Source organism: Chanodichthys erythropterus, chromosome 4, assembly GCF_024489055.1.
Source record: "Chanodichthys erythropterus isolate Z2021 chromosome 4, ASM2448905v1, whole genome shotgun sequence".
NCBI classification, from domain to species: Eukaryota; Metazoa; Chordata; class Actinopteri; order Cypriniformes; family Xenocyprididae; genus Chanodichthys; species Chanodichthys erythropterus.
The window spans coordinates 26,717,612-26,739,305 of NC_090224.1; the positions used below are offsets into that span (position 1 = coordinate 26,717,612).

Consider the following 21,694-nt stretch of genomic DNA (forward strand, 5'->3'; position numbering starts at 1 on the left):
GCCAACTTAACCTCACGGAGATCAAAGACACAGACAAGATGGCCTTCTTGGATGCCCCTGTCTCACCCTCAGGTCTCTTCGGGTCAGCCGTGGAAGGGTTCACCGAGCGCTTCTCGGCCACGCAGAAATCGTCACAGGCAATGCGACATTTCTTGCCAAAGCGCTCCAGCTCTTCATGCGCTGTAAGTCGGTCCAAACCTGCGCCGACCCAGCCTCAGAGCAAGCCTGCCCCTTCCACATCACAAGCAGCGCCACCTAAGGGGCAACGCCTGCGGGTCGCCCTGCAAAACGCTCCACGCTCCCGAGACGCCAGGGTCCCCGCCCTACGATAGTGCTGGACCCAACGCCTCCGGCGTCTTCCTGATCCAGCTGGAAGAAAGAGGATGGGGTCAGGTCTCGCCACGGCCAGACCGCCCCAAAAGCTGTCTCGCTTGCATTCCCTGCCACCTCGCTTAGCTCCGGGTGCTGGAATTCATCAGGTTATGTACCCCTGGCCCACAACGACTGCGCCCACACAAACCGCCATTCTAATGGCGAACCCAATATTTTTAAATTACCAAAAAGAGAGCAAATTTCCTCATCTTATAACGACGGTGCAAAGACCCCTGCACAGCGGTCTGTCACCGAACGCTATTCAGCTCCTGGTCACACGGGTCGAGGCCTGGCAAGCCATCCCCGGAGTGTCACAGTGGGTCATCGGGACTATATCCAGCGGCTACTCCCTGCAGTTTGCCCGAAGGCCACCACGCTTCAGCGGTGTGGTCACCACTTCAGTCAAAGCGGACGACGCTCATGTCCTCCGCACAGAAGTGAGGTCTCTGTTACAGAAGGGAGCCATAGAAATCGTTCCCCCCGCAGAGAGCGAGTCGGGCTTCTACAGCCGCTTGTTGTCCCCAAGAAAGATGGCGGTCTCAGACCCATCTTAGACCTCAGACTTCTGAACCTCTCCCTCATGAGACGGAAGTTCAGAATGTTAACGTTGAAGCAGATCCTCGCGCAGATCCACCCAGGGGACTGGTTCTTCTCACTGGACCTGAAAGATGCGTACTTTCACATCCAGATAGCCCCCGCCACAGGCGATTCTTGAGATTCGCCTTCGAGGGTGTGGCCTATCAATACAAGATCCTGCCCTTCGGGCTGTCTCTAGCTCCCCCGCACGTTTACCAAGTGCATGGACTCGGCGCTTCTCCCTCTAAGAAAGATGGGGATCCAAGTTTTGAATTACCTCGACGACTGGCTCGTACTTGCCCAGTCTCATACCGAGCTAGAACACCACAGATGTGGTCAACTTTGCCAAGAGCTCACTGCTCCCCAGCCAACGTATCACGTTCCTGGACGCAGTCTTCGACTCCACATGAGGGCTGTAGTCTCCCCAGAGCGCGCTCTGACGATTCAGAGGCTCTCGGCATCTGTCAGGAACAATGCCCGTTACCCTCTGAAGACTTTCCAGAGGATGCTAGGGCTGATGGCTTCCTCCTCCCCGGTATTGCAGCTCGGCCTCCTACGTATGCGGCCTCTGCAACACTGGCTGAAACTCAGGGTTCCACTTCATGCTTGAACGGCACAGGGTTCCACTTCATGCTTGAACGGCACGGCCGCTTCTTAATCAAGGTCAATCAGGCCTGTGTTACAGCTCTAAGACCTTGGACGAACCCCAGCTGGTTCAAGCGTGGAGTCCCCCTTCAGGCGGTATCAAGAAGGAAGGTGCTCTCGACGGATGCCTCCAACATGGGTTGGGGAGCCGTTTTCGAGAGCAGACCGGCCTTCGGCTTGTGGACCTGCACATCAACTGCCTCGAGATGCTGGCAGCAGAACATGCCCTGGCCACGTTCCAGACGTTCCTGAAAGGACACCACGTCCTGGTCCAGTCGGACAGCATGACGGTCCTGTCTTATATAAACCACCAGGGAGGCCTTTCGTCTAGCCGCCTTAGTGCCCTGACAAAGGGCCTCCTCGAATGGGCAGCGCCCAGGCTGCGGTCGCTCAGAGCGACGCACATACCTGGTGTCTCTACGCCCAGAAATGGTCGGTCTTCGTTGACTGGTGCTCAACGCGCAGCATCGACCCTGTGGAGAGTTACGTATCCCAGATACTGTCTTTCCTCCAGGAGCGGCTGGATAGTGGTCTCACCCCTTCCACGCTCAAGGTCTACATTGCAGCCATTGGAGCGTTCCACGCCCCTATTGCTGGCCAGACGGTGGGCAGAAACGGCCTTATTGTCCGTTTCCTAAGAGGTGCTAGGCGTCTTAACCCCCCAGACCACTTACCGTTCCCTCATGGGACCTTTCCACTGTCCTTGCAGCCCTCAAGGGTCCGCCCTTTGAGCCAATGCAGTCAGCTGACCTTCGGCCCTTAACGCTCAAAACCGCTCTGCTACTCGCGCTAGCATCGGTTAAGCGCATCGGCGACCTGCAGGCCCTCTTTGTGAGCCCTGCATGCCTTGAGTTCGTGCCCAACGACTCTAAGGTCGTTCTAAAACCCAGACATGGCTATGTCCCCAAGGTGCTCTCAACCCCGTTCAGAGCACAGGTTATTTCCCTCTCAGCGCTAACTCTTTCCACGGATGAGCGAGAGGTGCATTTACTCTGCCCCGTCTGGGCATTGAGGATCTATGTTGATGATCTCTCAGCCATTCAGGCAGTCAGACTAGCTCTTCATCTGCTTTGGCGCCGGAACCAAAGGGTCTCTGGTCTCTAAGCAACGCCTCTCGCGACGCAATTGCTCTATGCTACTCCTCTATGGGCCTGGACTGCCCCATAAGAGTAAGAGCCCACTCCACTAGAGGCATGGCCTCATCCTGGGCGTGGTCTAGTGGCGTTTCTCTCAAAGACATCTGTCAGGCGGCCGGCTGGTCCTCGCCGTCCACTTTTGTCAGATTTTACAATTTGGACATCCCGACCTTACATGCTCGGGTCCTTTCGGTGTGAACAGACGGCCTCTCTGAGCACCATCGTCATGCTCTCCCAGGGGCCTTCCGGCCCCTGTGCATCTAGGATTCGATGGCTTTAGCCCCTCACATATCCTCTGGGCCCCCCTGGTGCCCACGTTATGTTTTGTCGTTCCCTGTCGCGACACGGCGTGATTGAATTCGTTCCCCATACGCAGTATGAGTGAGAGTATCGAAAGGGAACGTACTCGGTTACGTACGTAACCTCGGTTCCCTGAGATACGGGAACGAGTACTGCGTATTATGCCGTGCCCCAACACTGCGGCTCAGTATCGTCGCTTCAGTCGAGTTAAACTGAATCCATGGCGAAATCACCGGCTTATATAGCCATAAGCCACGCCCGTTTTGGCATATACCTCAGATTTCTTGTCAAATCTATTTGTACAGTCAATCACAAAGCTCTTTCCAGTTTTAGATGTGTTTTTCACGGCATTCACTCTGAAAAACAATGCTGCTGTCTTTTTGGCACTCAGTAGGCGTAACCACAGTCACAATGGCCGACAGTGACGTCACGTGCATTTATGTAATGCGGTCAGCTGTATGTTTTCATAAATTTTACAACGGCTTCGAACATGGCTCAACCAATCAGAATCAAGTACCTGAACTATTCATTTTATAATATTATTTATTTGAATACTGTAAAAACAGCAATATTGTGAACTATTAAACAATAAACAGCAATATTACAGTTAAAAAACTGTAAAAAACTTTTTTCCATTTTAATATATTTTAAAATGTAATTTACACCTGTGATGACAAAGCTGCATTTTCAGCATTATTACTCCAGTCTTCAGTGTCACATGATCCTTCAGAAATCATTAAATTTAAAAGAATACAGTTCTTTTAAATTGAAATAATAGTTCACAAAATTACTGTATTTTTTATCAATCAAATGCAACGACTTATTTTAGAAACATTAAAAATCTTATTTATTTCACATTTCTGACCTATAGTGACCTATAGTGAACTAAAGTTTTTAAAGGAAGTTTTGTCAGGTTTTTTCTCGCCAAAATATAACTGTTTAACTGTTTCAACTTTTCATTTCATTTATTTTTTTATGTTTTTATTTTTTTATTTTTTTAAATGTGGTTTGTTAAGATTGCAAATTGAGTTTTTGTGATTCGATTGGCTAGAGCTGGCCAAGTTTCATGCCATCTTAAAAAAGTGGTACAATATGTTGAAAAGTGACTTTTGACACATATACATTTGACAAATGTGAATTTAAAAAAAGAGACAGTCTCATCCTCATGAGACCACGAGACATCATTTAGTCCTTTTTAAAGCTGTTCCTTGGTGACCTCAAAATGTAGATTTTCCAGGTTTGACTGCTGACTGAGTACTAGCTGATCCTGACACACACATTAGTATTTCTGTTAAGGTAGGGGACTTTCCATTGTTGTTTTTGTATCTTTCTGTATTTTTACAATTTAATTTAATATGTTTATTATGCTGTTTTCCCCATGACTCCATTACTCCTCCCTGCAACATAGCTGATAGCATGTTTTGCTATTATTTTAAGGACAGCTGTTCAAAATCTGACCCACACATGTACACATGTTCCTTCACATGGCTGAGGAAAAGCAAGTCATGTGGGAAATTGACAAAGCTCCAGAGCAGAATGTAAAGAGAGAGAGACTGCGAGAGAGAGAGACAGAGATGTGCATGGCAGGGTTATGTTAACAGACCTTGTATTAAGATTTCTCTCATACCTACACAAACACACTCATGCGTGGACACACTCTCACAAATATCTGCCCTCAGTCAGTCCCTCGCTCTCTATGTCTCTCTCTCTCTCTCTCTCTCTCTCTCTCTTTCATCTTCAAACAGCTCTGGAAGTATTCAAATTCTCTGGCCAGTCTTCTTCTGCCCTCTACTGTTCACAGCCAAGACAGCCAGTGTGTGTTTTTGTTTGTTTGTTTGTTTTTTTAAATCGGGACGACATTTTAAAATCACTGTCTTTTATAGTCTTTGGGCATTTTCCATTGGGCTGGTTGTCCACCTAGAAAGTGGACTTCATAGAGTATTTGACCATCCTAGGTTATGTTCATATGACCATTCCAATGTGTATATATTAGACTGGGGAATGAAAAGCATTTCTACATCATGACCTCAGATTTCTTTGATGCATATTCTTTCTTAAAAGGAGAATGCTTGCGACAGTATGTGACACCCTGCTAATTTATCCTAATCATGCATGTTTCCAGAAATGTTTGTGTTAGGAAAAGAACAGAGGATGTTTTAGAATTTACTGTTGTTGGATGGATGGATGGATGGATGGATGGATGGATGGATGGATGGATGGATGCATGGATGCATGGATGCATGGATGGATGGATTGTAGATATCCATTTGGCTCTGTAAAGCTCTGGATGTGTCACATGACCGGTATTACATGCAGCATGCAGAAAATGTGAGGCGTTACTGTCTGCTGCCAGTTAGTTCTTGTTTATGTCCTTGTTCTTGTTTTATTTGCTTGTCTTATTTTATTTTATAAAATCATTTATATACTATTATAGTTTTTGATAATATTTTGATATTATAAATTATATTATAATTATAATTTAATTGTGTATATATATATATATATATATATATATATATATATATATATATATATATAATAATAATTTTTATTTTCACTTTAATTTTAGTTTTAAAAGTTTTAATAATTTAAAACTATAAAAAAAAAATAATAATAATAATTTATTTCTTTTTCATTATTTATATGTGTTAAGTTATTGTTTTATGTATTGCATGTCCTATGATTATTTATGTATTTTGGTGATTTATGTCTCTTTTTTTAGTAAAAATTAGTTCATTAAGCCCTCGTCTAGTGATCCCAGTGGTCCAAATAGCAATTAAACATCTAAAAGTATCTTTATTTGTATGTTTTCTGGGAGGAGTACATTTCCTTTGTCCATGAAAAATGCCATTTTTCTCTGGTCGATTCTCCATGACTGGCTCTTCCTTTCAGCACAAGTTTGGTATCATTTCAAAGTGCAGCACTGCAACTTTGTGAATATTAGTGAATTCTTGATGGCATGAGTCTGAACAAATGAAATATGATTTTCAAACTCATGCTGATGTAAACGAAACAATCTTACTCGCGCTGACTGACACATCCGAAGCATGCACACAAAGATGCCTCTCAGACAGCGCTCGATCCTGATATACATTACAGTATTTCAAAATATCTGTCTTGGCAAATATTCACACAAACATTATCTGTTATATCTTAAGTGAATGTTTGGTTGGGGAAAAACATCTGATGTGTAACATTATATTACAGTAGTTCTTGTTAATCAAACAATTGTGGTATCTTGGAGAAAAAAAAAAAGGTTGAATCCTATAGATATTTGGTTTTGGCTTGGTGCGTGCCAAATTTGGTGTTATTACCAGGGATTTTAAGGTATAGTTGGTAGGTGAATTTGTTTTGGAACCTTCAGAAGACTTTAACTCAATTTCTCTCAAAATTGACTTTGCTGACTCTATCGACTTCAAACAGGTGTAGCTCATTCATTTTTTTGTCTGATTCCAACAAATTGTACATCATATTGACATTTGTTTTTTTAAATAGATAATGTGAAATTAATACTGTAAGTCATTTTTAACATATTGATCACATATTGGTAATACAGTATATTGATAATAATATATTTTCATTTTATTTTTTATTTATTTTATATGCATGTATTATGTTCAGGTATTTGCTATTCATCGTTTGTTGAAATACTCTACTGTCACGGAGAAGACCGTCTTTGTGTAACCTGTTAACACTGATTGTGCTCTATACAGTGGAGCATCGTAGCACTCATTCTAATAACCTCCCCCTCCCGTCTTCATTGGCAATTTGGTTGGTAATTATGTAAAGTGCTGCTGACTTCCATTTCCAGCAAGTCCTTTTGAAAATGCACATCTCCTCATAACCATTCAAAATGAGCTTTGGAGCTGTTGATATCTCCCCAAAACACATCCAGCTGTGCTGTGCAATATTTGTGTGTGTGTGTGTGTGTGTGTTTTAGTAGCGCACACACACATACACACAAATCACACACACTTGTGGTGTGGAAGACAGCATCCTAGTGATAGTGTCTGCTCAGTTTGCTTTGAGAAAGGCTGTTTAAGATCAGAGTGAGAGAGCTAGTAGTTCAAGACAGGGGGTTAATAACGCTCTTCATTAATGCTTAGAGTTCCCGTGAGGTGTGTAACAGCAACAACAGGGAAGCCAGTTTTCTAATATGTGATGAACGGATTATTATATTTGTGAATTAATGCATGCTAATAGAGTTGCTTGAACACAACCCTGTTGTTCTCACAGTGCGTCAACATGAACAGAGCTAAATTAGTTATATGTAAGGGATACTGATTTTCCCTTAAGTGTTGGATATTAAATAATAATACAAAAAAACTTTTCACCATTAAATATTTCAGAACTTAAAAAGATAGTAGTTCAAACAAGCCTATATATGTATATATACACAGTGTTGGTTAGTAACAGATTACATGTAATCTGGATTACGTAATCAGATTCCAAAAATCAAGTACTTGTAATTAGAGTAAACTACTTTTTAAAATACTCGTAATCAGACTACAGTTACTTTTTTATGGATTAAATGACTACATATTATTTACACAATGGCAGTAAGTTGTTCACAATTCATTGATTCTCCTAATATTTATTATTTTTTTAATTTTTTTTTTATTATTCTTTTTTATTTTTTTCGTAATAAATCTGCTGCTTATATACATTCGTGATTCTTTGAGTTTTGGTGAATGGGAAATATAGATTAAATATAATAATAATAATAAGTATTATTATTATTATTATAATAATATATGAAATATAGATTTAGCAGTGATATTGCTGTGTGTCACAAATCCTGTCAGTTCCTGGACTGCATTTCCCATAATCCTCCCGGCCAGTCACATGCACACACTCCACTCCAATCAGCATCTGCCACATACACCTGAAGCACATTACCAGGACTATAAAGGACCTTCACACACACCACCTCACCGCAAAGTCTTGTTAACTATCCCGTTGCAATTCTGAGCGTTTATATTCTGTCTGTCTGTTGTTACCGTTCTTGCCTGTTTCCTGTTTATTGACCCGTTGCTGCCTGTCCTGACCTCTGCCTTGTCTAACGTTCTGTGAGTGATATCCGCCTGTCCTGACTACTGCCTGTTCCCTGATTACGACTCCCACGACTTTTGATGGACACTTCCATTTTAGCATAGACCCTGAGTGAGCTGTAAACAGTTCACCATTGTTTCGATGCCGCACCGGTGTAGACAAGAATGTCTCCAAAGCAATTGAGGCGTTTTGTTATTGGATATAAGAATGAACATAGCAGTCGTCCTTTACTCTCAACATCTAAGCCGCTGAAGACGCAGTGAATTGATTTTGTTTTTGAAGGGAATGTGCCCCCAGATCTTCCTATGTGCGTTTATGTCTGCGCTAAAAAGTTAATGTTTTGCTAAAAAGTTCCTGAAGGATGGATCAGTACCTCCAAAAGATTTTTATGAATCTTTGCAAATCGCCTTTCCTAATAATGTGTTAGTTAACAAGTTCCACGATGAATACGGCTAAAGTTAAAGGCCAGTTCACACCGCACAAATACCAACAAACACATCTGTTGGAGTTTGTTGGATCAGGACGCAGCTTCTGAAATGAAACGCAGCTAGTGTGATACTCCTGTCGCCATTGGCCGGAGTTTGTTTTCACCCAACTGAACATGTTAAATCGCCGTTTGTTAGGTCGGGGAATGTCTGTGGTATGATTTTCCAACAAACTCTGACGTAATCTGACCTGGCCACTAACCTTTGCCATGACGATGAGGCAAGTCCCTTGCAAAGACTTGCTGGCACCTCACGCACATACAACAAAGCACTGCAAACGTGATATCGCAGCTTGTTTATTATCAAAATACAGTCGAACAAACATATGTCGTCATTTCTATTTAGAACCTTCTCACTGTAATTCATAACTGCATGTTTATAATGAACAATGCATTAAGGTTATTGTCTTATTACAAACTGTGTACATTATGTAAAGATAGCATGGTAACACTTAAATAAGGTTTATAAAGGTGTTAGTTAATGACTAACAAGTCATTTTCAAATGTGTTTTAATTGTTTTTGAGCATTTATAACTGCATAAATAAGAATGGTGAGTTCAATGCAATACCTGCCAAATAGTGTTTACAGCCCACCCATGGAAGATAGGGGTGGGGTAAACAATAGCTCATTATTATTTAAATTTAGGGACATGCACCGAAAGGCTCACAGTGAACAGAGCTGTTTCGTCACTTTCCCGCTGGAATGCGCTCCCTCAGCTGGACTGAGTGGCAAAAGAACCTGCTGCATGACTGGATTTAATAGGGGAAACTGTGAAAACGTGAGTAAAGCAAACAATTTCACTAAAGGTTGGGCTCGAAAGTGTTCTTTACAACTTGTCAAATAAACCTAATCCATGGATGTTGACATGCAGCCAGTAGTCATGTTTCCTGACATTTATATGTGCCTGATTTCGACGCCGGTGAAATACATAAAGCAAATCTGCTTGTGAATATTTTATATAACTACAATATAGGTAGGTTTAAATCCGAGTAATTACTTATATCAATGTGATATATATATATATATATATATATATATATATATATATATATATATATATATATATATATATATATATATATCGTCATATTGTCCAGCCCTAAAAAAAAGTATATAGTCTTTATCAGAGTTTATTTAAAAACACCCAATTATGCAGAATATAAGATGGTAAATATTTAATTGATGAGTTGTCAACACAATATATAGCAAAACAATATATACCTCAAAATCCAACATTTTGACACAAAATTATAACTGCAAATCCATGTTTCTCTGCCTGGAGTCCAGCTGTTTCTGTGAATTGCAGTTATCCATTACTTCTTCTTTCTGTAGCTTTCGGCAGTCTTTAAATATATACCTCAGGTTTTATGTCAAAGTTATTTGTACAGTCAATCACAAAGCTCTTTCCTGTTTTGGATGAGTTTTGTGTGTTTTTCGCTGCATTAACGCTGAAAACCAATGCTGCCGCTCAGTCTTTTGCCACTCAATGTGCGTGACCGCAGTCATATCGGTCCACGGTGACGTCACGTGCATACCCTCTATTGGCATCCGATGTCCCCTTTAAAAAGAATCTGTTCAGGCTCTTGTTGGTGAATAGAATATATATTTTTTGGAATATATTGTTTCTTCATATCTGTCAAAATAGTACAAGTTTATCCTACAATATATGTGTACAATATATGTAATTTGTAAAATACATAATATATATTTCCTGGTTACAATTTAATATATAATTCAGTTTAATTCAACTTACTACAATTTAAGCTGTATACAAGGGGCAAGTCATCAGCAGAATAAATCTTAAAAATAAAATGTTATCACAATTTCTAAAATATAAACACTAGAACAGGGATGGACAACTCCGGTCCTGGAGGGCCAGTGTCCAGCAGAGTTTAGCTCCAACCCTAATCAAACACACCTGAACCAGCTAATCAAGGTCTTTAGGATTAGTAGGAAGTTATAGGCAAGTGAGTTTTTATCAGGGATGGAGATAAACTCTGTAGGACACTGGCCCTCCAGGACCGGAGTTGTCCATCCCTGCACTAGAAGATAACACTTTAGTAAGCTAGCTTGACTTTCTTGAGTGGGTGGCTTATCTGCATTTTCTGTTCAAAGTAGTGTACATTCACCGGCAACTTTATTAGGTGCACCTGTTCAACTGCTCTTTAATGCAAATATCTAATCAGCCAGTCACATGGCAACAACTCAAAGCATGTAGGAATGTAGACAATGATGATCTGGGGTGCATCTCAATCAGCTCTTTAGCTCCCAAGCTTGTGGATCAGTGTATCGTGTTCACAAATTCGGGCACTGGTAAGGACATTAAGGCTGCTGGCTCACTACACATTGGGACACTGATGGCTCTATTTCAGTGTCCGCATTATACAACATCACTACTGGTATTTATGGACAACAACAGAGCTGATATCTTTCTGACATTACTTGTACATTATGATAAATACTTACATTATGGTAAATACTTTGCTTGGTACATTTACTTGCAACATTTCAGCCGTAAAAAAATGTTAGCTAAATTATGTTCATTACATGTATGTTTATGCTGAAACATAATAAAATAATGGTTTGTATTTTTAAAATCATGTATCTTGTGTCGTTGAATAGCGATTTGGATTTGGCTCATGTGATTAAGTTTTGCCCTTCTGAATTCCATTTAGGGAACATGGTGCATTGTGGGAGCGAACATTTCAGAGCCCTGGATAGGGCTGTCAAAATGGCTGAAAAGCTAAATTCGAAATTCTTTCTGAAATATTTGCAAAATTCGAATTAAATTTGAGCGCAATAAGCAAAATACACCAAATCAAGCATTGCATCTTTTATTGAAATGAAATGACATTCACTTTTTTTTTTTTTCTTCAAATAACTGTTTTTGAATAAAAGATGTCATTAATGTGCATGCAAGGTAACAAAAAGTGCATAAGAACTTTAAGTACATCACGACACTAACCTGAGAAAACATGCTTCAACAGACAGCGTAATGTTTGTACTACATGAACACAAAATAGCGACCTGCCATTCAGAAACAATCCGCTCACTACACATATTGCTCGTCAAAACATCTGAAGGTGTTTTTTTTTTTTTCTTTTTTTTTTTTTTTCTTGGACAATGTTTTTTAGCTGATGAAAACACGCACTTAGCTCTGGGGTTGTGTTTCCCGAAAGCATCGTTAGTCAACTATGGCCGTAAGTCCCACTGAACTCTCTTGGTAACGACGGACCATTAACGACTTGCGACCATAGTTCGCTTTGGGAAACGCACCCCTGACCGATGTGGCAGGTATGGTCAAATGTCTTTGCCAGCTGCGCAATATGTGGAAACAAACATACGGTTTTAGCCACCAACTGAGAGGGTTTTCGTCAGCGGGTAGCGTACTTCTCTTTCATACATATCCATCTGCTCCAAAGGCCTGATGCCTTCTTCAGCACTGCTTAGGGTGTGACTGCATATGCCGTCGAACTGGTTGGCCATAGCAGACAGAGCAGTCTTTTTTTCTTGCGTCAACATCAGTGCACTCACTTTTTGACTCCTCCATTATATTTATCACATTAATGCACCCTGCACCACGCTGTACTGGATAACATAAACAAGCCGCGTCAGTTACGTCATCATGGCTTGCACTCCTCTTGACACTGCAAAAATTCGAATGCACGGGTTTTACATTCGAATGTGCCCTTTTTTTTTTTAATTCGACGAATATTCGAAATTCAATTTTTTTTTTTTTTTTTGACAGCCCTAGCCCTGGAAGGATTCTGCAATTGAGACAGCCCTTAAAATGGCCAACTCCCTGATCAATGCCCTGACTTCTAAACTAGGGAGCTGATTGAGAAGCACCCCTGGTTAAGTTCAAACTGAGCATCAGAATGGGGAAGAAGGGTGATTTAAGTGACTTTGAACATTGCATGATTGTTGGTGCCAGATGAGCTGGTCTGACTTTTTAGGAAACTGCTGATCTACTGGGATTTTCACGCACAATCATCTCTGGGGTTTACAGAGAAAAGTTTGAAAAAGTGTAAATATCCAGTGAGCGGCAGTTCTGTGGGCAAAAATGCCTTGTTGATGTCAGAGGTCAGAGGAAAATGGCAAGACTAGTTTGAGCTGAAAGGCAACAGTAACTCAAATAACCACTTGTTAAAACCGAGGTCTGCAGAAAAGCATCTCTGAATGCAGATGGGCTACAGCAGCAGAAGACCACACAGAGCGCCACTTCTGTCACTTAAGAACAGGAAACTGAGGCTACAATTCGTTAGGCAAAATTGGACGATATAAGATTGGAAAAACATTACTGATGAGTCACAAATTCTGCTGCAACATTCAGATCGAAGGGTCAGAATTTGGTGTAATCAACCTGAATCCATGAATCCATTCTGCCCTGTATCAATGGTTCAGGCTGTTGTTGGTGGTGTAAATGCCACAGTCTATCTGAGTATTGTTGCTGAGCATGTCCATCCCTTTGTCTGACCACAGTGTACCCATCTTCTGATGGCTACTTCCAGAAGATTATCGTGCCATGTCACAAAGCTCAAATCATCTTACACTGGTTTCTTGAACATGACAATGAGTTCACTATGCTCAAATGGCCTCCGTAGCAACCAGATTTCAATCCAATAGAGCACCTTTGAAATGTGATGGAACAGGAGATTCAGAAATCTGCAGCAACTGTGTGAACTCCAGAACAATGAACTGTTGACTTTTACATGCTACCCATTCCAGGATGCCAAGAAGGGACATTGCATAATAATAGTAACAATAGTTTTGCAATTCTGTGGTGTTGACACTAGTGCTGCAGAAATCATACTGCTTTACACCTTTCAGTTCAGCCAAAAATGGAAATTCTGTCATCATTTACTTATTTTTAAACCTGTATTATTTTCTTCTGTGAAACACAAAAGAAAACGTCTCGGGTTACGAGTGTAACCCTTGTTCCCTGAGTAAGGGAACGAGACGCTACGTCGGATGACGTGATGGGAACCCTCTGTATTTTTGTGTTCGTGAAGCACCTCTGTATCCAACCAATGAAAAGACGCGACGTCAGAGGCGGGTGACGTCACGGATCAGGAAGCTATAAAGCACACCTGAACACAAAGCACGCCAGCTTCTGTAGGTTGTCTGAAGCAAGCGCACCAGGTATGCAGGAGATACGGCCACGTGACGTAGCGTCTCGTTCCCTTACTCAGGGAACAAGGGTTACACTCGTAACCCGAGACGTTCCCTTTCATGGGAACTATCGACGCTACGTCGGATGACGTGATGGGAACGCAATCCCAACTACGCCGTCTCTCCAAGTGTCTGGCTGCTATCTTGTAGCACCCTGGCCCCCGGAGTGATATTAAGGTGAAGATTGTAAAATCTGATAAAGGTGTGCTGGGATGACCATCCAGCCGCACCACAAATGTCGTCCATAGAGACACCAGATAGAAGAGCTCTGGACGCGGCCATACCTCTCGTGGAGTGAGCCCGCACCATCAAAGGACACGGGCGCCCCACCGTCTCATATGCAAGTGAGATGGCCTCGACCACCCACTTGCTCATCCGCTGTTTAGATGCTGGGCCCCCCTTCTTAGGGGACCCATAACACACAAACAATTGTTCTGTTTTTCTCCACAGGGCAGCTCTGTGGACATACGCATCTAATGCTCTTACAGGGCAAAGCAGATTCTTCCTTTCCTGATCCAAGTTTGCAAAAGGAGGCGGGCAGAAAGCCTCAAGTACAATGGGGCCTGGGACCCTCGTCGGAACCTTTGGAACATAGCCCGGCCTGGTATGCAAAAAGGCTTTCACCATACCAGGCGCAAACTCAAGACAAGATGGAGCTATTGACAGCGCTTGTAAATCACCAATTCTCTTCAAAGAAGAGACGGCCAAGAGAAAGATAGTTTTAAGTGTCAGGAATTTGTCTGACACCTCCTCTATTGGCTCGAAGGGAGCCTCAGCCAGCCCTTGGAGCACAATAGTGAGGTCCCAGGTCGGGGTCTTTGTGCGCACCACAGGCCTCAACCTGAGTGCACCACGGAGGAAGCGTACTACTAGAGGGTCTCGACCCAGCGAGGAGCCCCCTACAGGAATATGATGAGCCGAAATAGCGGCCACATATACTTTCAGCGTGGAAGGGGTTAAACCTTCCGAGAACTTTTCCTGAAGGAACCGAAGCACGTCTGAGACTGAAGAATGGACCGGGTCCAAATTATGTTGTTCACACCACACAGAGAACAATTTCCATTTGTATAAGTACAACTTCCTCGTGGAGGGAGCTCTGGAATGAAGGATGGTCTCCACAACCTCAGTTGGGAGACCAGATCCTATGAGCCTTGCCCCCTCAGGGGCCAGGCCCACAGTTTCCACATTTCTGGGCGGGGATGGAGAATCGTGCCGCCCACTTGAGACAGGAGATCCTGCCTGAGGGGAAGCTCTAAGGGAGAGCCGTGCAGAAGAGACATTATGTCCGAAAACCATATTCTGGTCGGCCAGTAAGGGGCCACCAATATTAGGTCGACCTTCTCCTGGCGAACCTTTTCCAGAACTCCCGGGAGCATTGAGACTGGGGGAAATGCATACAGACGTAGCCTCGGCCACGTCTGTAGCATGGCATCCAGCCCTAGAGGTGCTGGGTGTTGAAGTGAGTACCACAGAGGACACTGAGCTGACTCCTCTGTGGCAAAAAGATCGACTTGAGCTCGACCGAAAGTTTTCCATATTAACTTCACCACCTTGGTGTGGAGTTTCCATTCCCCCGATCTCGCGCCCTGCCTCGACAGGGCGTCCGCTCCCACATTCAACCGCCCGGGGATGTAGGCTGCTCTCAGCGAGAGGAGCTTTCCCTGGGACCAGAGGAGGATGCGACTGGCCAACTTTGATAATGGGCGAGACCGCAAACCCCCTGATGGTTGATATACGAGACCACCGTAGTGTTGTCCGTTCGGACCAGCACATGATGGTCTCTCAGGTCGGGGAGGAAGTGTTTCAGTGCAAGAAGCACCGCCATCATCTCCAGCCGATTTATGTGCCAGGAGAGCTGATGGTCCTCCCAAAGACCCTGAGCCGAGCGACCACTCATGATCGCCCCCCAGCCCGTGAGGGAAGCATCTGTCGTAAGCATTACACGACGACCAGAAGTCCCCAGCACGGGTCCCTGGGTTAGGAACCAAGGCTTCTTCCACATGACCAGAGCACGAAGGCATCGCCGCGTGACTTTGATCATGCGAAAAGGATTTCCCCTCGGGGAAAACCCCTTGGTCCTGAGCCACCACTGTAAGGGTCTCATGTGCAGGAGGCCAAAAGTAATGACGTTGGACGCAGCTGCCATCAGACCCAACAGTCTCTGACACTGTTTTACAGTGAGTGACTGGCCTAATTTCACCCCTTTCACGGCCCCGAGAATGGAACTCACACGAGCAGGAGACAACTGCGCCTGCATCGTGGTGGAATCCCAGATTACACCTAAATAGTTTGCAACCTGACTTGGGACCAGCACACTCTTTTTGGCGTTGAGCCTCAGCCCAAGCCTTTTCATGTGCGACAGAACAACATCTCGATGTTGAACTGCCAATTGTTCTGTTTGAGCTAGTATCAACCAATCATCGATATAGTTCAGCACGCGGATGCCCTGGAGTCTCAGCGGAGCCAGCGCTGCATCCACGCACTTCGTGAACGTGCGGGGTGAGAGGGATAGGCCGAACGGAAGAACCCTGTATTGGTAAGCTTCGCCCCCGAAAGCAAACCTGAGGAACTTCCTGTGTGAAGGATGGATGGATACATGAAAGTATGCGTCTTTCAGATCTATCGCTACAAACCAGTCCTCGGACCTGATCTGAGGGATGATCTGTCTGAGTGTAAGCATTTTTAACTTCAACTTCCTTACTGATCGATTTAACACACGTAAATCTATGATCGGACGCAACCCTCCATCCTTCTTCGGAACAATGAAGTAGCGGCTGTAAAAGCCCGACATTTTGCTGGGAGGGGAAACCCTTTCTATAGCCCCTTTTTGCAAAAGCGTCTTTACTTCTTGCTCCATCACCAGAGACTGCTCTGGGGTTACCACCGTAGGAAGCACCCCATTGAACTTGGGCGGTCGTGAACCGAACTGAATTCTGTAGCCCTGTTCTACCATGAGCAGCACCCACTTCGAAACATTCGGGAGATTTTTCCACTCTTCCAAATATTCTACTAAGGGAACCAGTCTCTCGAGACTGGTCTCTGGTGTTTTTTGAGCACTTGGCTCGTCCATCTGACGCGGCGCACCGGCAGACAGGCGAATCACGTGCTGGCCAACCCTCCTCGGAGGATCGGCGGAGACCGCTGTGCCCTGAAGCACGCTGGGTGGCAGGGTTGACAGGACGGTCCCCTGAGGGCACCGGGAGGGACCCGATATCCGAATCCCTCGAGAGATCCTGCACTATAAAGGTCAGGACCTCTTCTTTGAAGCCTTCCGGGAGATAATGACGGTCCTCAGATCCGTCCTACCTCCGGAAGGCTTCGCCTGTGCCACCCGCCCCGGCCCCCCAAATCTTTGTGGGGGAGCGCGGGAGGCGACACTGGCTCTTTGTTGCACCCTGTGTGCTGAGGAGCTGGCTGTCGGCCGAGGCTGCTCCCGCCCAGCAGCCTCGGGGGGATGAGAGCGGCGGGGAATAATTTTAGAAAATGCCGCTGTCTGCTTTCGTGTCTCCTGAAACCTGTCGACGACAGTTGACACTGCGTCGCCGAACAGGCCATCAGGAGACAGCGGCGCGTCCATGAGAACATTTTTATCTCTCTCCTTGATGTCTGAGAGGTTGAGCCAGAGATGCCTCTCCGTGGCCACCAGGGCTGCCATAGAGCGGCCGATGGATTTGGCCGTCTCCTTGGTGGCCCGGAGAGCTAAATCTGTTGCCTTTCTGAGCTCGTGAATAGCCTCAAAGGACGCTTCCCCAGTGTCATCAATTTCCCCCAGCAGGTCGGCTTGGTATGCCTGTAAGATAGACATGGTATGAAGGCATGCCGCCGCCTGACCTGCCGCCGAATAAGCCTTGCCCACCAAGCTGGAAGTTGTCTTTAGGGGCTTGGTGGGCAGCGTCGGGGTCTTAAGGGACGATGTGGGCTCGGGTGAGAGATGGCTCGCGAGCGTCTCCTCGACCCGAGGCATCGCCCCATAGCCGTGACGTTTCAGCCCAACTATATTGCTATATAGTGACGTCTGCGGGCTGTACAGTCTGTATTGTACTGGCCTCTTCCACGACCTCGACACCTCGGTGTGGAGGTCGGGAAAAACGGCAGACCCCGGCGCTGAGGTAGTGACCGCGCGGGAAGAAACCTTTCATCAAGCTTACTTTTTGGTTTATTTTCAGCTTTTTCCGCGGGCCAGTCGATTTTTAACTTTTCTACTGCCCTGGTCACTACCTCTAATAGCTCCTCATAAGCAGGGGATGAGGATGGCGGTTCCTCATCGACGCTCTCCACATCAACCTCCTCGGAGGAAGATATGTTAAGCATCGGTGCCTCTCTTCGGGCGGAAGAAACCGCTACGCGTGCTTCCGCCACCAAAGAAGAGACACTGGGTCTAGCAGGTAAGGGAAGCGATAGGGCAGTGCCCGTCTCTTCCCCCTCTGCTAGATCCATCTGTGAACCCCACGAGTGCAGCCTTCGCTGTGCCTCGGCAACAGCGGGACCAGACCCGCGGGGAACACTCGCCTCGGCGCCCTCCTCAAAGAGCGCCCGGCGAGATCGCAGCACTCTGAGGGTGAGCTGATCGCAGTGTACACAGACGGCTCCCTCGAGAGCCGCCTGTGCATGCTCAACCCCCAGGCATTTCACACACATGTCGTGTGAATCTCCTGTCACTATGTAGCGTGGACAAGGAGGAGTACACTTTTTAAACTGTTGCTGCTTTTCCGCCATAATGCTTTTTGTCTTATTTTTGTGCTTTGAAACTCTTGTCCTCGGACGAAGAGATCACTGTGTGAATATGTATATATATATATCAGACAGACAACAATAAATAAGACAGACAAGATACAGAGAACGCTTGCTGAAGACAACAGAAGCTGGCGTGCTTTGTGTTCAGGTGTGCTTTATAGCTTCCTGATCCGTGACGTCACCCGCCTCTGACGTCGCGTCTTTTCATTGGTTGGATACAGAGGTGCTTCACGAACACAAAAATACAGAGGGTTCCCATCACGTCATCCGACGTAGCGTCGATAGTTCCCACGAAAGGGAACCAGTGGGGTACAAAACATTATTGACTTTCTTTTTTTTCCACGGAAGAATAAAAGGTTTAGCAGATGAACACATGTAGCCTAAAGAACTGATGTTTTAATATTGATAATGTCACGTCCATCTCCTTGTTGCGCCGCCAGCCTGACTGATGTTGTTTAAGGCGTCCTATCACATATTACATGACAGCTGTACAAATGTGTTATGCACATTATTTTCCGCACAATGACTCATGCGTTAAATGCAGACTCCTCCATCATTACACAAAGGCATTCAGTTCCTTTTTCAGCCAAAGGCCCATTCTTCTTTCTTCACCACTAAAACTCAAGGTAGGTATTTCACGGCTGGTTGCCGTTTTTAATCCATTTTCCCTGAATCCATTCTCAGCTCTGTGCTGTAGCGTTTTGTCCGGTTATAGGGTTGAAAATGAGAGACTGTTAAAAATGTCCCTTGAGTGTTTGTGGAGCGACTCTGTGGTCTGAGGAGATACTTTGTGTGATAGAACAGATAGTAAAAAAAAAAATAAAAAAATAAACAAGATTAGAATACAATAGATTGTGGATTAGAGGTGTCAGTGTTTCATTAAGAGATCTATCTGTAGTTTTTATACTGTGGCAGGTAGGAATATCAGGAAAAAGAAGATATTTCAAATTATGCAGTATATTTATTCCACTACAGCACTAGTAAATGAAGATTGGAGGGGTTATTGTGTATGTTTGTGTGTATGTGCATGTGTGTGTTAAGAATTGCATGTGCATGTGTAAGGCATTTACACGGATTTCAAGGGTAAGAATCAAAGCACAAGAATAAAAATAACTTTTACTCATGTCAAATCAAAATAATTTATGAATATGTAAGAGAATTTACAAAAAAATGTATTTCAATATGTTGTTTTATTAAACAATAATAAATAATAAACAATAAATATAGCTGCAGCTCATTGGGCCAGTGTGTGTTGCTTGTCACGGAACGACAGACAGAGGACAGGTTTAACTTGGTAGCAAGGAGTCTTTTTTTTCTTTTTCTTTTTTTGAAAAAAAAAGTGTTGCCACCATTTATAAATTATATCGCTTGTTTCAAAATTGTGTAAAGGCCTTTTCACGCATTTTCTGATGCAACTACATACAATGAAACACATTGATAAGCATGTTTTCACATCAAAACGTTTGTACACCAAGTTGGTGTAAACAACAAATCATTCAAATCAAATCAAATCAATTGGAATTTGATATTTTGAACTCGAGTGTGAAAGACTTCATAGAAAAGCATTGTTCCCTTTCGAAAGGGAACTCAACGCTGCGTAAAACACGCTAGAGGAATGCCTCCGCGTGAACCGGCGACAGCCCATGATATCATCACAATTCGACCTGATAGTATATAAGGGGTGCCCAGATAACATGTCATCCTCTAATCGTCTTCAGGGACTGTCTTATGTGAAGCACTATCTGGTCAAATGAAATGCACAGAGAGGATTATTAAGTCTGTGGATCCATGTCCTTGCTATCTGACACTAGATCACACACACAAGAGCTGTGCGTTCTCTGTCTGGGGAAGAGCATGCATGGTAAGTTCTCGAGGGAGCTGCCTATGAAAACTGTGAGTGCGTTCCTTTAAGAATGCTCCGTTGTTCTCTGGGTCTCTTCCCGAGGAAAGAGAGTTCAGCATCTGGTCTTGGTGGTTCGGTCCCACTCGTGCTGAGGCAGGGCGGAGACTCAGATCACAGGGCTCGCAGATGAAGCTCGGCGGACAGTTTGAGAGGGCATGACCGCTCACGCTGTTTGGCGGCTCGTGAGAGTGAGCTGCTGGGAGAAGATGTGTTGTCTTCTGCATCCTCAGGTCCTGCTGCGAGTGCACTTCCAGCTGAGCAGGAGATGGCTGAGGAGGATAGAGAGAGGGAGTTCACTGTATCCTCTCAGTCACCCGGTCCCACGTAACGGAACGCGCTGCCAGTAGACTACAGTTGCCATGGCAGCAAATTAGGAGAGAGACTGAGCGCATTCACAAAGAATGACGATCGGTTTCTCTCTGGCCATAATCCTACAGCTCAAGTGAGCTTTTCATTCCTTCCTGACCTGCATATTGAGGTTGAGGCGGTATGGTAGAACCCAAATCCTAAAAACAAAAAAAGAAACCCTTTTTTAGGCTTAATAAGGGTGAAAGACCTTCACGTTTTCCATGGTGTTAGGTCAGTTAGGTTAGTTTTAGGTCTGGTTACTATTAAAATACTAATTTAATTCAGACCACTGTTGCCTGTGTAGGGTTTGCGAAAGGAATATGGGTATGTGTCAGTGCTTCTGGCTGATAATAATAATAATAATAATAACAATAATAGTAATACATTTTATTAGTCAGGACTTTTCTTGCAAATAATAATTAATGGAGCGGACATTGACACTGAAAGTTCAGACTCTGCCTTCTAAGCCTCTTATCTCGCTTAGATGGCAGGGCATTCACAGCAGCAGGTCAAGCTGGTGCTGCTCTGCACACAATGGCTGTGTGGCGGATGCACCAGGCTGAACTGCTCAGTGACTTAGACCAGAGGCATTCAAGACGTGCATGCTGCTAGGTCTGAGTCCTCAACCAGACAGGTTGGGCCTCGCCCATCTCGACCCGAGGGCCAAGCTTGGAAGGATCTTCTCACTGTCAAAGCCAAAGGCAACCACCAGAAGGCTCTGTTCTTCAACCCCAGGTGCCTCTTACTTCAGGCCTCTGGCTGTTGCCTTTGGCTTTGACAGTGAGAAGATCCTTCCAAGCTTGTAAGGGTGGAGGACACCATGTTTCTATGGTTGTCACCCTGTGGCCGCAGGTGGAACAGTTACCAGGTCTTGTATCTATATGAAATACTAATGTATTTCTTTAGACCACTGTTCCCTGTGTAGGATATATATATTATATTATATATATATATATATATATATTAGGGCT

At 44.3% G+C, this 21,694-nt stretch overlaps 1 protein-coding gene across 4 annotated transcripts in view; it reads left to right on the top strand.

Annotated features, from left to right (window-relative positions):
• nrxn3b (neurexin 3b) overlaps nt 1-21,694 on the top strand; it is a 605,102-nt gene that overhangs the window by 232,714 nt on the left and 350,694 nt on the right. The gene's annotated exons all lie outside the window — the stretch shown is intronic.